Source organism: Tinamus guttatus, unplaced genomic scaffold (genome assembly GCF_059628265.1).
Source record: "Tinamus guttatus ecotype Peru unplaced genomic scaffold, ASM5962826v1 Tinamus_guttatus_pri_ptg000649l, whole genome shotgun sequence".
NCBI classification, from domain to species: domain Eukaryota; kingdom Metazoa; phylum Chordata; class Aves; order Tinamiformes; family Tinamidae; genus Tinamus; species Tinamus guttatus.
This window is the reverse complement of record NW_028289183.1, coordinates 2,447,178-2,464,740: the sequence shown is the minus strand read 5'-3', so window position 1 is coordinate 2,464,740 and position 17,563 is coordinate 2,447,178.

Genomic DNA, 17,563 nt, shown 5'->3' with positions numbered 1-17,563 from the left:
CTGCATTCCTGAAAGGGATCCGCAAGGGGAAAACTGGAAATAATCTACTCTAAATACAGACTAGTCTGTATCCTTATTTCTCATCTTTAATTCATTGCTGTGTTATAGTCATGCTTTACAAAGACTGTAATTACATTGTAGTTTATATGAAAATTACAAAGCAATTTCAGCACTTTTCAATACATAATTATCTTTTAGTTGATAAAGCCGAACAGTTGCACTTAAAGTACCTTTTACTCCAAAGGAGTAATTGAGAATGCAGGTACTATTAAACTCCAGGTGTAGTAACTGAATGGCACCGCTCCCGTGATGGTGGAGGGAGTTTGTGGTGGTGGAAGAGGAGAGCACAAAGCACCATCTAAGGGGAGGGCAGTTTTGCTGTTGGGTCAGGGCCCGTTTTTGCTGGGCTCTTGCCGCCCCGCTGTCACCGGCATGGATCCAACCAGGCCCCACGAGGCATCAGGAGGCAGCTGAGAGGGCTTCGGGTGAGGGACCCCGTGCCCCAAGGCCTTGGCTTGTGCCCAGGGTCCATCCCGGGCCAAGGATGATATGGGAGATGTCTCCTTATGAAAGGGATGGCCACAAAAATATTTTCCAAATGCTTTTCTCAGGTTCTTTGTGGAAAAATGAGGACTGTTATTCCTTTTGAACGCTATTGAACCCAGCTTCAAGCCAGGTTACGTTGGTGAATCATTTCCTTTGAATTCCATCTATTTATTTATTTATTTTAATCACTGAGAATGGCTACCCTTATGAAGGAGGGAGAAAACCAACCTGGAGATAAAATGGATATTATTTGCTCTTTTCTCCTCTAATTCCTACTCGGAAAGAAGAAAGACGAGCAGCCCGGCCTTGCCGCAGGTAGTGGTTTTCAGCACTTGTCATAATTTTTTTACAGAATTTCTCTCTGGGCTCTTCCATAGGACCAGTAGGACCGTCGCCTGGCGCGTGCTCCGTGCCAGCCCGCGCGCAGCCTGCAGGATGCAGAGCCCTCGGTGACCCAGATCTGCATCCCGCTGCACCCAGGTCAGTGTCAAAAAGACCTCTGGAAATCTGCCTTTGTGTCAAAGAACATCCCTGAGATGAAAGAATGAAAATGCTGTCTTAGGATGTTGCTGTTAATTAGGAAGCTGAAATAATTTTTAGTGTTAATTAAGTCATTCTAAATTCTGCGATTCCTGTTACAAATAAGAACCTTCACGGTTAATGTGGCTCGTTTTGTCCAAGCCTGCACAAGGGCAGACTGGTGACGTTTGACTCTGAGCTTTGAAGTTACTTGGGCATTTGCTGGACTTCTGCTCTCCTATAGGCTTCTTTTAGGTATATTTTTTAAATTGTAATAATCCCATGAAGAAAATTAAGCTGTATCTCCCTTTGCTGCTAAGTTGTAGGTAGCTGTGTAATGTGGAAGAATTGCAAAGATTTCCCCTCTTGGTAGTTACTAGGTACAGCGTTGGGTATCTGCTCCATACCATGGATTTCTACCTAATATTTTCAACAACCCCCAAATACTTTGCAGCGTTGTTGCTGAGACAACAGGATATAGTTGCTTTTCCTCTCTCATCCATTCATTTTCAAAGCTCTGGTTGGCTCACTGTTGGTGTTAGTTTTCAGAAGAGAGAAGACTGTCCTGTTGTTATTGCAGGAATTACTTGTGACCTGTCATAGCCTCCTAGTGACTATGCAAAAGGCTTCTAGCTGTTGTCTGGAAACACAATGTAATAGAAAAAATGTAATTTTTAACCTCAAATACAATTTTAGATTTATTTCTTATATGCATAAAGAAATATTTTTACTGCTAGAGTTGGAAATAGTCAAAATAATATATTCAGAGTAATTAAGAATAAAATAACTTTATGCTGCTTCTGAAAAATCCCTAAAGCTTTCCAGGCAAATGTGCAATTGAAATTCTTTTTTAGCTCACACTTTGAAACCTTTGGCTTCTTCGTTCCACCAGATCTCCCAATGTAGGGGCTTCAAAAACAAATTCGTCTCTAAAAGGCAGAAGAGCAGCCCTGCATTTTACCCTGCTTTACTTTAATTTACCTAAGTTTTCTTTTTTGGCCATTGTCACCAGGAGCTGGAATATCCTGCCTTGATGGCCTTGCAGGAGAAAGTTGCTGAGGCACAATCATCTGGGGCTAATACGATCGAGGTCAATTTCTGAGAGAAAATCTGATACTCCAGCTTTCCTTGTCCCTGCTTTACTTTCTGTTTGCTGCATAAGGTGTTTCTCGGAAACTTGGTCTGTTTTTCCCCTTATTTGATATAGGCACCTTTCTGGACGTGTTCATAGGTACAAGTAGGAAGCTAGACAGCTTTTTCAGCATGACTGCGAACTTCATAGTGCCCAGCTGATATCCTTAAGGATGAGTATTCCAGTTGATATCTCCCCTAAGTGTTCAGTGCTGTAATTAATTAAGGTGTTTTTGTGTGTTTGTTTTTTGTTAGGGACAGAAAAAGGCAATGGAATCTTCAGTAATTATCTAAATGTGCATGATAGTCCATGACAGAGGCATTTGCTTTTGATAAAACAGTTTCAGAAATAACCATTTAAATGCTGCATTGTTGTAGGCTTTTTTTAGGGGGTTGGGATGAAGTAGGGCATTCTTCTTTCTCTTTTACCCTTTAACTTTAAAAAACTGGCAGGAAATGCCAAGGATTCAGTGCAGTCTTTCTGTGCATTTGGCATTATTCTATATGGAGCTGGGGACAGAGGGATGATGATTGCTCCATGAAGGAGTTTTGATCATTTCCCTTTCCGGAAATCAAAAGGTGCTGAGAGGCAAATGATTTCTCGTGCTTCTCTAATTGCTGCGTGTTTAATTTTCTTGTTAACTGCTTGAAATGTGAAATTGGGGCGGGAGGAGAAGATGACAAAGTAGACGAGCAGGATCAATGACTTCATTTTCCCTGATGTGCCTTTGGATAAAAATTAAATCTCCTGTGGCTGGATGTGTTAAAATAGGAATGTTGCTATCCAGTGAGCCCTTATTTATTCCGAGATTAGAGTATCTATTTTTGCCTGCTATGGCAAGGCTTTGGATTTTAGCCTGGTTTCTTATAGAACCGGCCCCGAAGACACTCTCCTCATCCCTGTCCGCTGCTCCTCCCAGCATTCCCGGCCCCATGGATTGGGTTCAGGCCGAGCTGGCAGAAGGGGGAGGGCCCTTGGAGAAAGCAGGAGCTGCTCAGGCGGCGCTGGCTGCAGACAGGTCTCTGCAAACACCCTGTCCGGACACGCAGTGCTCATCCCCGCGAGGCTCTAGGGCCCGGCAAGCGCCAGGAACCTGCAGCAGCAGCTGAGGCCTTGCCAGCGCTCTGCAAAAGCGCTCACGAGGGGCAGGTGCAGCGCTCGAATGCGCCGCGTGCCCCTGTTTGCAGCCAGGCCGCTGCCCTCCCCGCGGCCGGCTCGTCCGGTCGCTAAGGAAAGCGCTGAGCGGCTCCGAGCAGAGGCTGTGGAGGCGGCTGCCATGGCCGCCTGAGGCAGGAGGCCGGGCTCCCCACGGCCCCGGCCCTCACTCACGGGTGCCTTCCCCAGCTCCCGCTCTGGCCAGTGGGGCACACGACACGTGGTGGGCTCCCCACGAGTGTGTCAGAGCTAGTGGGGCTCATGGAGCAGCCCTTGTTGCGCGTTGGCCTCCATGAAGCGCTCCGGGCCCTTGGCGAGGCGCGACGCCGCCCAGGGACCGCAGGACGAGGCGGTGGTGACAGGCAGGAGGGCAAGGCACCGCCATGCAAAGCGCCGCCCTGTTACGTGCCAGGTAGCACAGGGTGCGGCGGCCCCAAACGCCACTGACGTCTGTTCAGGTGCGTGGGAGCTGCGGGAGCTGAGCCCCTCCGGCCTGAGACGGATCTAACAGAAGAAAACACTGTTCCCCAAGCAGAAAAAGCAATAAGTCTGCTGTAAATGGGTAACATTTTCTGAGGCGAACACCTGCGAAGTAATGCACTAATAAAAACGTCTGCCCTGAGGAGGCATCCGTATCCATGTGGAGGCTGGAACGCGCTCCGTGCTGCGGAGGCTGGAGGCACGCGCAGGCCGTGGTGTCTGCGGGTGAGGGGAGATGCCGAGTCCCATCCTCCTCACAATGAAGGCTGTGCCCTGTCATCTGCGACGTCGTTAGCTTTTGAGTTGGGTCTTGTTAGGTCAGTAATCAAATATATCTCCATATCACTTCATGTTTCAGAATAATTATGCTTATAAGCATAAATATTAATTTCCATTCAATGTGTATGCAGCTTGAGGTCCCCCTGTGTGATACCAGTACCTAGTTGCAGAAGCTAGAATATTCTTCAAGTGCCTTCAGATAATTTTTGGATGGATGCATTAATCTTCACGTGTCTGCAAACAGGAGAGGGTTTTGCAAAAGTGCTAAAGGCTTTTCTACATCTCTCTGTAGTAGGGAGAGTATAACACATGAAGGAAGAAAAAGAAAAAGGCTTTGCTTGGCCAAAAAGTCTTCGTAGCGTCAGTATCAGCAGATAGGTCTAATATAATTAATACTGCCTTCCTAGCAACTTGAGCAGTATCTTAAAAATAATATTTTTCATAATGATTACATGTTAATTAACACTGGTAGAATAACCTGTGTTATGATAAGTTGGTATGGACTTAAAGGTGAGGTTGTAGAGAGTTTTGTTTGTTTCCTTGCAACTGTCCTAAATCTCCTGTTGTGGGAAAAGGGAGGTGAAATGTGGATATAATGGTGTCTACTCATTTGCCTCTTAGCAACAGATTAACATGCTAAAATGAGTTTTGTGAGGGCTTCCTAAAGTGGTAGGAAATAAAATGGAAGGTTCCCCAGGAGTCAGTTTGTGCCATCCCTTCTCCCAAGCCAGGATCAGCCAGAACTACCTTCTTGCTGGCTGATGTTTGACTTCACATTAGAAAGCCATGCCACGTTCTTTGTATTTATAGAAATATGCTGCTTTGCTATTTGCAAATGAATACATCTACATAATTAATAGGCTCAGCATGTGTTTTGTTTCTCTTTTTCTCAAGTTCAGCTTCTTGTGTAGTAAAACCTTGTGATGAGTCATATGAATTTAGACACTTTATAACCTCTGTTTTCAAACTTCTAGGAATATTGTCTGAAGATCAGCTGGAATCTCCCGAAACTGAACTCCCAGTGTGTTCATCCCTGCTGAGCGGGTGAGTTACTTCTCCTAACAGGAGAAATCTGTCTATGACTTAAATAAATACAGAGGAGGCAAGGCAATAACATCCTTACTGCAGAGCCCCAGCAGCCGACACGAGAGCCTCCTGCTGCCTGCTCCAGAGTAGCAGTCATGCCTGAAACCACTGCAGCACATGCCTCTTTAAGCAAGACTTATTGATACATCATTTATCTGATTTTCCTGCTGGGGAAAAAAAAAACATGAAAAATACTAAAATAGGGTTCTTGGGCTGTGTGTAACCCAGGAGGAAACTAGTTTAAGGTGTAATGAATACAGTGAAGACAGTCTCAATGAGAGCATCTGCTAAGCTAGCTTGCTTTTTACTTGGGTATGCTGAAAATATTTGATTTCAAACTGAGGTGCGTTACAAGAATCAGATGAGTTACTTGTTTTGACTAGCCATCGGTCTTAATTCATTTATTTTAGTCTGTACACAAAGAGCTTAGAATCTTTTTTCCATGGATTGTTTTGCTCAGGTTAGATCAATACTTTACGGTAACCCGAGTTCCGTACTCTTCTTGCTGTGTGCTGCTGGTTACTTGTGTGTGGTAGGATCCAACTGGTTCATTAAGTCAGGTGATACTGTTTCTGATTTGTGACTAAATGCTCCAAAATTTATAAACAAGGGAATAACAGGGATTTGGTAGTGAGTTAGCAAGCGCTCTTGATCCCACAGGAATATCTTTGTTTACATGAGAATATATTCATACAGAAGCAGCCACTCCCCAACCATTTGTGCAAACAAAAACATGTTCCCTTGAATATTCATGAACAACAAGGGGCACAAACATGGTTGAACCAAACAGCTGCTCAGAATTTATACAAATGGTTTGCAAACACCATTTTGCAGTATTTGACCAGCTCTAGGTACTGCTGTCAACAGGCTTGCAAAAGAGCTGAAATGTTGACAGTAGCAGCAGAAGATAAAAACAAAATTCAAACCTTAATCAGTGATAAATCTACATACTCATTAAATCCCAGTAAGCAGAAATACCAACATTGATAATGAGACTAACTCAACTTCTCTGTCTTTGATGCTGAAGTCCAATAACATATCTCATTGGCAAGACACCTTTTCTTGGACCATTTTCACTGTCTCACCTCTTGAAATATTTCCTTCCTTCATTATCTTCCATTCCACAGTCTGGAGTGAGGAAGCAAATTAGTTGCTTGAAAAATTCATCCAGCATTAAATATTCCACTTGATTTCTTAATCCTTTTTTCTCCACTAGCATCCATTCTAGGGCCTGGAGATGGGGCTAAATTCATCTTTTTAGTCTGCACCTTGTCTCTTGTTCAGCTCTTGCTGTTAATGCTGTTCTGCTCAGAATTGCCAGTGCTTTAGTGAGGAGGAGCAGGATGTGGTTCTTGAACAAGAGGCAACATTTTCCTGGTGGGAGGAGAAAATGGCAAGTTAAAAAACGCGACTCTAAGGATCGGTATGGGTAAAAAGGCTGACGGGTTTATTAGAACAGCCTCAAAGTTGGAAGAGCTGTTCTCAGTTTGCTTTTGAACTCCTGATTTCTCAAATATAGTTATTTGATGGTTCTTTGCCTCATTTTCCACTTGTAGGATGAGGATTGCCAATAATAACCGTGCTGCCCGCTTGAGGCACTGTCTGTTCTGCAATTGCTACGTGGTCCAAGATTAGGCAGGATTTATCAGAAATAAAATGGATTAACCATCAGAAAAAGTAAAGGCAGCGAAAACAAAAGATGAAGCTTAGCTGTAAGTTTAACTTACCATCCAGGAGGCTGAATACACTTAGATGCTACTGATTTCTAGCAGAGAAACTCTAGGAGCTGTGTGTTTTTTTTTGAAAATCATGTCATCAATCTCAATGTGCTGTTTTCTTGTGTGTAAAAGTGTGAATTAAAAGTGTTTTCTGGGATTTCTGGAGCTCTACTAAGGAATTATAAATGCTAGCTTAAATTCATTGCCTTAATTTGAGCAGACTTTGATTTCTCCAGCATACATTTAAACAAAAGTGAGGTGGTGGTGTGATCCAGAAGACAGGACATGGGCTAAACACTGGCAGAATCTATGATGCTTTAGCAGTTGTTCTGCACCCAGCCAGCTGTATGCATTTATGCAAATTCCAATTTCCTCATGCACAGGAAGGGGAAGAAAACAGCTGTAAGTACAAGTAAGCTTCCATTTAGGCAAACTGGTTAAAATGAGGAGCCTCTAAGAGAAATCAGTTGTGCTACCTTCTGCAGACATGATTAAATTTCCTGGGTTTTATGGAAGTGCATTAACCACATAATTCTTTCTCTCCCTATATATTTTCTAAAATACATGAAAGCCTAGGCCGCGGTGCATGACTTACCTGCAGCTATTTCTTTTCCCTTCGAATGAAGCAGTGCAGGTTAAATGGAGCGACGTCCTTGCTCCGTCCCGGCCGTGCGCTCGCCTGGGTTGACCTTGCTGGGTGACAGGGTTAGCAGCGTCGCGGGAGCGAGGAAGAGGCAGGAAGCACGAAGTTTCTATTCCTGCAATTTACCTTGTTCCGTACCCGTTCTGGGGCGGTACTCAGAGGAAGGTGGGATGCCCTTGGAAGGATGCAAGTTTGTGTTCCGCGGTGAACACCTCATCTTTTGTGCACCAGCAGGTGCACGTGAGATGTTCACCTAGGTAGTTCACAGTTCCACAACCCCTTCAATGTCTGTTTGTCATAAATAAATGTGGGTGTAGTCTGAAAAGAGGAAGGTGATCTCTGCAGTCCTGGGGCATTAGCTGCTGCCAGTGAGATACATTTTTAGCAGAGTGTTTATACTGAAATTAGACATTTGCCATGGAAACCTGTGCATTACAGTATGCTGTCTGCTTGTGAAGTGCAGGAGAGCCTTGCAGTGAAACCTGTGCATATAGCAGCTAGCACGTCGTTCTGAAATCATCTGTTCTGAATATTATTTTGTCATGTTTGTGATGGATTTGGTGAGGAATCCTGTAACTGCTCATGTGGAGCATGGGAAATTTCTTCTACAGAAGATTGGCTTCCTCTCCTGCGCCCAAATGGCTTTCCCTGAGAAATCCTAAGGCAGCTCTACTTGGCCACAGGGCTTTCCCACCCACTGTGAGGTGCTTGCTGGCGTTTGGCAGAGGTGGGATAGGATGCCTTAACCCAAACACATTTCAGGTCAGTCTCCAGCCTCCATACAGAAGTATCCATTGCAACTGCTCAATTAAATCGATGCATCTGCTCCTGTTTCTGCTGGTTTGTACTTCTCCTTTTTGAAATGTGTCATTTTTTTAAAGTATCTCAGTGAATGAAGAGGGGAAATGGAGCTTGCTGCAGCCAAAATAGATGAATAAATTAAAGCAATGACTCTTACAGAAGGCAGTTTAATAAGCAATGTGGCAGGCATTGCAATGTTAGACCGGTTTTGAAGTCAGTTATGTAGTTAAACTGGGATTTCAGATCAAAAAAATGTTACTTACATTTGCATGTTCTAGCCCAGCTTTTGTTAGTAGCAGTGGAAGATTAGATGTAAATGATCTGAGACCAGTAATATAAATTCAGTAGTCTCCTGGTCTCCTTTCTCAAGGAGACTCTTACAAAAAAGAAAAAAAGAAATATTCAAATTCCTGACTGCATTCCTACCATCCAAAGCATATTTCCAGCATATGCCAAAACAATCTCAGCTTGTGAAAGTGAAACTCATTTGCTCAAGCTTCCCATTTGCTGAGCTTGCCTAACAAGACACTTGAGACTTAAGTTTACGTTTTTGCAATGAGAATTAGCTGGAATGATACAGAGTCCTTTTTGTCTCCTCCCTTGATGTTTCTGCTTCTCTTGACACATGTGATTTAGCTCTAAGATCTGCATCTTATCTAAACCCCGGGCTGTACTATTCTTCTGGTTTGTACTGGGGGGGACATAGTTCTTGGAAGTATTGGGATTTCAAGAGAACGATAAGTAACATAGAGAAGCTGCCCCATAGTTGTCCCAATTTGCATCCTGCAGTTAGGATGAGTAAGTAGGATATGTTTGGATTTTTTTTGTCCCTTTATACCTTTAGGCTAACGCTGTTATTTAAGCCCTGAACTCAGCAGAGGTATTTAATTTTAGGCATCTAGATTTAAGCCTGTAAGCCAGGAGGTCAATCCGTTTTAGCAGCGTGGGCGCGTTCTGCAGCGTGAATCACGCGCGGAGGCACCGAGCGCTCACTGATTTCACAGAGATTATTTTTTCATTACAGACAGTCCAGTTAGCAGCCTAAAGTTAAACAGGAGGCAGCAGTTCTCCTGGGGTAATTGTGCAAACAATTACATTACAGGGTTTTTAAAGCTTCCTACAAATATCAATTTCTTCTCACAAAAGAGTCAAGATGAGTGGAGCCTTGGGTCGTATTTTGACATTAATTCACTCCTGCTTTTACTTCTAGGCAATCTTCAGTAACTTTCCCTTTGCCTGTCATGAAATGTTCAACTAATGATACTGCTATTAGAATTAGACTTAGTCTGTTCTCCTGCACATGAAGAGCCTTCTGCTTTCCCTAGAAAACCAGGGGTGAGTTTCCATTCTTGGAGGAGGCATGGTTTTCTGCACCATTTTCTGATTTTTCCAGCAAACAACAGATTCTTTAACCACTTTCAAACCACTTACCAGAGTCTTCATCCATAAGAGACTGCAAGTAGGAAGTAATCCAGGAAGCTGATTCTTCTTTCAGTGAGCACAATGGGGAATGGAGGATGATTCCATTGAAGCTAATTTAATTTAATTAATGGAAGGCTTTTACAAGTGAAAATCAGGATTACTGTCAGGAGTAAAAATGTAAATGAAAAAAAAATGAGAGGAGATTATTTAAAAAAGAAAGAGAAAAAAAAATAAAGCCAAATGAGACCCTTATAATCTGTTTTTTTAGAAGTACTTAATCAGTGAAGCCTTCTGGGCTTCACTGAGTCTTGAGTCCCCAGTGCCTCTGACAGTCAAATGCTGCTGCTTTGCTTTTGAGCAATTGATGGTGGGGGATAGAATTAAAAAGGAAAAAAATTCTGAAGGAATTTGCCTCACTGAAAAGCACTGAAAATTTGGCAATTTGGGGCTCCTTTCGAAAAAGCTGCTGCTTTTTTGTTTTAGTGTTAAGTGCCTGAAGTTACCCATTCCTTTGGATGTTCATTGTGGCTAAGGTAAAATCTAGTATGTGAATTGCCTAAATGAAGTGAATTTCATGACCATGAATTTGAGGGAGGATTTTAGACAGTCTGTGTTTTCAAAAAAGGCACTTGCATTATCAGTGTATCTTTTTCCCTGTTGAGGCAAGTATGGTTTCTACCCTCACTATATTTTTCAAGAAATCTTTAAACAGGGGGATATATAACAGTCCTCAATAAATACCTAGATGGAAATTCTGAAATAGGGTTTACGCATATGCTATATGGAGCCTTTGCGTAGCATTAGATGGATAACCAGTGATTAAGATGTGGATTATGATGAGAATTAAAGAGAATTAAAGAGGTCTGCAGCATCCTGGATTCCTGGAGCCTCTCACAGGAGCTGTGTGTGTGTTTGCTCAGGCTGAATACAAAGAAGCAGAGCATGAGAAAAGAGGTGTTTGGGTGAAATACAGTCTGTGTTGCACCAGTGTAACTCTGGCCTCACAAAAGATGGAGGAAAAGCAGGGGATTTTGTCCAAATTTTTTTGGCAGAACATCTCAAGCCAATTCACATATCACACATGTAGGTCCAAAAATCTAATGCTGTGTGTCACCAAGCACAGCATCTGTGCCATCCTCGTTAGCTCCCTGGAAAACAGGCCGCTGATGAGGATGGATGCCCATTTCTATAAAGCTCCTTCTTGTTATACTGCCCATCTTATCACGAGTGGAACAACCTCCCTCTGGCAAGGGAAGGGAGCTGGAAAGTGAGGGTCACTAATTCCTGGTGTTTTGAGAGAGAAAAAGGAGGGATAAGCTTGGGATTTTCAACAGGACATAAGGACATTAGTGACTGATTCCCAGGTCTGGGTACTGGACATTAGTCGTTTCGAAATGAGAGGCTCAATACATTTTATGATTTTGCCATTTCCCATTTGTCAAACCGAACAAATTTCCACCTTCCCACTGCCAAGAGTGGTGATGAGCTCAACACAGTAAATATGTGCAGAAATTCTTATTTACTGGACTCTAGCTATATAATGCAGCCATTACGTTTTAATAGTTAGCATAAAATGTAATGTTTGCCCAGCTCTTTTCAGGAAGCAATGCATTACAGCAGGGTCATGCATTCGATTAAGTCAAAACATGTTTTAAATGTTAATTTGCAGTGGCTGCTGCTGGCTGGAGAGCACAACAGCCGGGACGGAGCGCTCCGACGGCGCCCGGGCTCCTGCCGATGCTGAACCCAACACCAGCTCAGCAAACACAGCGCCCTGATAAACATGACACTGTCCAAAATCAGGTAGCTCCTGTTGTAATTCCGTGGAACAGTGTGTCAAAATGTTTGGTTAGAACTAAGAGTTGGGTATATAGAGGGACTGGTGAATAATTTGATGAGATACGCTGATACGGGAAGGGATAGTCCTCTGTGTTCCCCGCAACGAGGGCTGAGGAAGGTTCAGTGAGCTGTTAGCAGGGAAAAAGACTCCACGTTCGCCCTTCTCCGGGTGGTTTTGTAAGTGATGGCCATTCCCACTGGCATCTAGGAGGTACTGGCAGAAAAGGTAACCCGATGAAACGTCATCTAGATGATGCTGGGCATGGAGTGACTCTACAGAAGCTGTGCAGTAATGGGGGACTAGGGGCAAATTGTCTCCACTAACATTACTGACCGTCCAGCAGGTAGATGTGTTTCGCTCGGTTAGCTGCTGCCTTACGCTCCCTTCCAGGCTCAGTCCTTGAAGGAGAGGTCCCTCTGACTTCTCAGTTGATCTCAAAATACTTTTGTCTCTCCTTTAACTAAAGGAAGTCGAAAACTAGTTCATGGCTCACCCTCTACCTTTAATTGTATTCACAGAATATAAAAAGGTACACATCATGTGCCAACATAAGTTTTTATAAACATAACGATCTGGTTCAGAAACAAGTGTTGTCCCAAATAATAGTGTTTTAGAGCAAGAGTGTAAATTGTCTTGAGTGAAGTCCTAGCTCACCTGTGGGTATCAAGAAGCAGCAAATAACGTAGCAGCAGGAACATCATTCTTGGCTTTCCTCTTCGTCTTTCATTTGCCCTGACCATAAGTTGGATGGGACAGTCGCACAGGTCAGGGATCCTAGGACTAGGCTTTTAGCCAGGTAAACTCCCATATAGTGTAGCTTGCCTGTAGAAGCAAAGAAAGAAACCCTAACTCCTTGGAAATCTTGACCCGCCGTTCGTGATGTTTCTGCCGTGCGCCGCTGCTTCTGCAAGGCCGCGCAGATGAGCAGGGGGATGATTAAGCCACCGCTTTAGTTTTGCCATCTACAGATGTCTGATTTCTGCCACTTGTATCTGCTGTCACCGTGTGCAGTCACTCAAGTCCTGCGATGATTTCTTAGAAGAAAACTTTTCTTTGGCAGAAGCAGAAGCAGCTGGAGTCTGCATGGGAGCGGGGCTCCGTGTGCTGCTGCTCCGAGCGCTCCTCGTGCCGGCTCCAAGCAATTACGGCGCGTGTTGAACTGTGGCTAATTCCATGCAAAGGCAGGAATTTGGGTTCCAAAGACTCTGCTCTGTGTTCAGCACAATGTGGTTCATATCAAAAAGAAGAAAACAGATAAAAATGCAGCCCCTCCTCATTTTCAGCCCTGTCCTTTCCTCATGGAAAATACGGGAAGCAACTGGTTACTTCAGAAACTTTTCTTACATGGGTGTGCGTGAAGGTTTCTTCACTGACTATTCATCTGCAGGGGGGTAACGGGTGAGATCTGGGCACATGTCAGAACATGTCCTCAGCCATCTTCCTTTTTCTTCATTTTAAATTGCAGTAAGCTTGCTGCTTCTCATTTTTCCTTCCTGACAGTTTGGTTGCAGTATTTATCAGCTTCAGCTAAATGATAGCAATATACTGGAGAAAAAGATCCACTAGTCATATCGATTCCCTGTTTCTTCACCTGTCACTCTCCGGGGGGCAAAGTTGTAGGAAAATCAAATGGTAATTTACAATTGTCTTTTCAGAGCCTCTCTGCCTCGCTCTTGTCACATGGAGAATGTGAAGAGCGCGCTCTGAATATAAAAAGATGCTGATGTCCCAGGCTGCCAGCTTGCTTTACTGCTGTGAAATTTGAGTTCTTCATCTTCTCCCCTCCTTATTTTACTTAAATTGAGGAACTCGCAATGTGTGTAAATGTCAAAAGGAAAATGAAATCTGCATCAATCTTTGTTCTAAAATTAAAAATTTGAGTAGAATGCTCTAACATTGGTGAGTCTTCTCAAACCTTGTCATTGTTTCTGTAACACTGGTTAAATAGGAGGTAGTGGCAACCACATCTTGACAGAAAACAGATACATGCAAAGGCTCTGCATAAGAAAGGGTAATTGTAAAAGCAAAAGGCATTCCCTGTAAATGCCTCCAGTGTTCTAGAAAACCAGCAGAATTCTCCTATGGCAGCCGCCAAACATCCTGGTGAGTGCTACTGGCACCAATATCAGAGAGGGTTTCTCTGTGACATGCCAGCATTGCAGGAAGCTAAGGAAATCAGAGATGTGGTGCTGGAGCTGAGGGATGTGTAGGAAACTGACTCCAGTTTCATCTCATGTTTATGTAATTAAGTCAAAGCATTTCTCTGAAATCTAAGATTCCCTGGTAGCAAACTGCTTCCGTGAAGAGACTAGCGCATCCCTGGGAATTAAAAGAAAACACATCAGTATGAAACACAGCAGTTTGCTCATAGCTTCTCAATAACTGCATTTACTGTAATGTTAAGGAGAGGGGACTATTTTTAACCAAATTTTCTCTAAATTAAGCAGTGTTCATGATCTCAAGTCAAGGAGTTTGGGAAACAATATCCCTCATCTCTGATAGTCGTGAGTCCCCTTGGTTGTTAATGTTGCATCTCTTCAGTTTGTTGTTTATTAATAATCATGTGTATAATAACACCAATTGCTTATCAAGGATAGAGGCTTGATCCATGAAATGTCTTCTGAGTTCAAGCTGGCTGGGTACAGTTACATAAGTGTAAACTTGGTGTTTTTGTAGCTGATAAGAAGTTGTTGCCTATAACAGGCAATGGAATATAGTTCCTACATACTCAGCCAGGTTCTGGAGGTGCCTCTTTCCGTCAGTCTGGCAGGATTCATTCTCTGACCGCAGCTCACAACTTTGTCTCTTCACGGGCTCCTGAGAGACCCCTGCAAAAGTGAGCTCCAAACATCACCTTCGAGAAGCTTTTTCTTCCTTCTGAGAATCACAACCTTTTCCCTGGCAGGACTGCAGCTCTCTGTGGAGAGACATAACAAAGCTTCAGAAACATAGCAGCATGTTCAGAGACGTTACCCCCTGCAGAGGAGATTTATTTATGCCTGGTCAGTGCAGAATTATTTACTTAAAACAAGAAAAACTCTTGAAAAATTAAGCAAACTCTGTGTATTTCTCAGGCTTTTAATCTCCGGTATTCCCCGTGTCTCTTACGGCAGCATTTTCAAGCTGTAGTTTTGTTGTGCACCTCTCTGAAGCCGAAGCCTGTGATCTGCAGTGTGAATCGGCAGGGTGCCACGCGCGGCAGATGGACCCGGGCTCGCGCGCGCACCGAGCTCGGAGCACGTGGCGGCGGCTTCCTCACCAGAGCGTCCAAACAGCTGCCTGCAAAGGCCTTCGGCATCTGCACTGACGGGATCTGCCAGCAGTCCTAAAATTTGGAGTGTGGTTTCTATTTGAGTAGTTGGAACAGTTGTAACGTGCCCAGAGCTGGAGCAGTGGCTTCCAAAGTCTGCGTGATTTACTGGGTGGTAGCGTAACAGTCCTGCAGGACGTGGTGGTTTATGGTGGATACACATCCACCTAGCTGCGTTCACGAGGTGCTGAAGGCTGGGGCAACCACATGCGTTTCCATTACCACCTTGGAGCAGTTTCAGAAGTTACCGTCTCTCTCTTAGATGGGATGGAAAAGTGAAAAGCCTTTGGAATGAGTGGGAAGTTTGGGAGGCTGGATTCTGGGCAGCGGGCAGCGTGCTCGAGGGAGGCCCTTCCCAGCACGTGATGCTCCTGAGCTAACGTGAAGCTGCCGCTTCACTCGGGTTCCCTTAAGGGTTACATAACCTTAGATGTCGCTGACTTGGCTTTTGTCCTCGCTCATGGAATTGGTTTTAGCAGTTGCCCCACTTTATTTTCTTTTGTAGGGGTTTCCTCTTAATGGAAAAAGCACTAGCTGAAGACCTCATTCTACAAAACAGTTGATTCTTCCATTTTATTAATCCAGCGCTGCCCGTCTGACCTTTTGTTTTCAGTTACAAATAACTCTGTAAATTTTCTCAGACATTATGAAACGGCTGCAATAAAGGGAGAGCACTTGCCCTTTGGAAGAGACAAGAAACCAGCCATTTCTGTCCGTAGTTGGATGTTGCTAGTGAAGCTAAAAATGTTTTGAAACCTTCCCCTCAATAAAAGGTGAAATAATTGCTCTATTTGAGATGGTTTTCTCCTTGTTTTCTAGTGCTTTTACTCTCACTGGCAGAGTGGCATTTAGAATGACAAACATTTTGCTTTTTCTTTCATTCCATAAAATACAGGAGATTTCTAAGATGTCTAAAAATATATTTTTTCTGATCAGTTTTACATTCATTTTAAATGGCCCTCTTGTCATACGTAACAGGGGTTATCAACATACATGATTTCCTTTTTCCAGTGATGATCCCCAGTTTTGTAGACTGGGAAGCTGTGATTTGCAATAGGACTTGGCTAACTTTTGAGATCCATGGGATCATGTTCTGTGGCAGCCCTTGCTCCACATCAACGCCAGGGACTCATGAGCACGATTTCATTAACATATTAAACAAGTCCTTGTAGTGCATCGTTATGTATAAGAGAGATTAGGGGTCCCATGAGTTTTGGGTGGCTTTCTTTACCTTTCCATTCCTGCTTTTCATATGTTCCCTGGCTCCGTAAATCTTCTGTCCTGACTTTGATTTCATATGGGTGTAGAGTGACTATTAAATTGGCTTGTATTAAAATGAGGGCTAGCTGCATGCACTGAAACTACATCAATACTTTGAAGCTAAAACAAACCCTTGGTAGGCAAACGAAGTAACCCGAGGCTGCTATTAATTTTAGATTAAGAATGCATCAAAGAATGAAGGCTAATCCATTAAACTAGAATGGGTCTGCTATGATTCTAACGTAAATCAATGCCAGAAAATATTAGCAGCCACTAATCGGTTTCACCAAGATCAAACCAAGGGTTCAGAGATGTTCTCCTTGTTTGTGGATTTACAGATCTTTTTCCTTATTCTTCGTACAAAATGCCTTAGTAACACGGGACATAATGAGCTCCAGACCAAAAAATAATCCCTTTTGAGCCTCCCTGATGTCTGCGTACTGATCCTATAAAGATACAGGCCTAGCTAATTCTATGCATGAAACAAACTCTGACGAAGTAATAAAAGGACAGATATATTTTTTTCTTTGATTACAGCTCTTTCAACTATTGCTTCTTGTAACAGCGACAGGTCCGGACAGCAAGGAGGGTGAGTTTAAAGCTGGCAATACCCTTTTATTTTTTTCAGTTTATTATGCATTGCTTTTAACTAGTAGAGGGAATCACATAGCAAAAGCTTCCCCATGTGCCTCTGCCCTTGTCTTTAAGGGGAAAAGGCCGTCACTCGCCATGAGGACTTGGCAGCCAAGTCTTTGAAGCTATAGCTCCTTTTAAAAAAAAAAAAAAAAAAAGAACTGTTTTGTTGAAAAAGGCCTCATTTTGATTTTTCTGCATGTGTCCTTTAGCCGATGCTGGAGATGCTCCTGGCAGCTCTGCATTAAGCTGCGTGTGGGAGATGGTCGAGCTTGCAGCAGAGCATGGCCAGGCCTGCCCAGGGGGACGTGTCACAGGCCACAGCGCTATCAGAGCTGCTAATACCCAACAGTCATTTCATTTCAATATGCCAATGTGATTGAAGCCCAAATATGTTGACTCAGCTCTTGGCTGTCAAATATGATCAAAAACAGCAGAGCTCTGAGGGACTTGCACTGGTGGTGCTGGCCTATGGAGCAGTGCTCCTCAGCGCTGTCTCCTTAAGAGGAAGGAGCAGTGTCTCCACCTGCCTCCAGTCAGCACAGGTGACTCCACTTGACACCAATCACCCTGCCCAGACCCAGGGGAAGGTGCCAGCAGCTCTGCTGGGCTGAGGAGCAGGGCCTTGGGAAGGGCAGGCTGTGGAGGTGTTGTCCTGGCCCTGCTGGAAGGGAAGGGAAGGGTGTTGATTAGCCATGCAGGAAGGCGGCTCTGGGGGAGGAAAGCAAAGCAAGCTGCA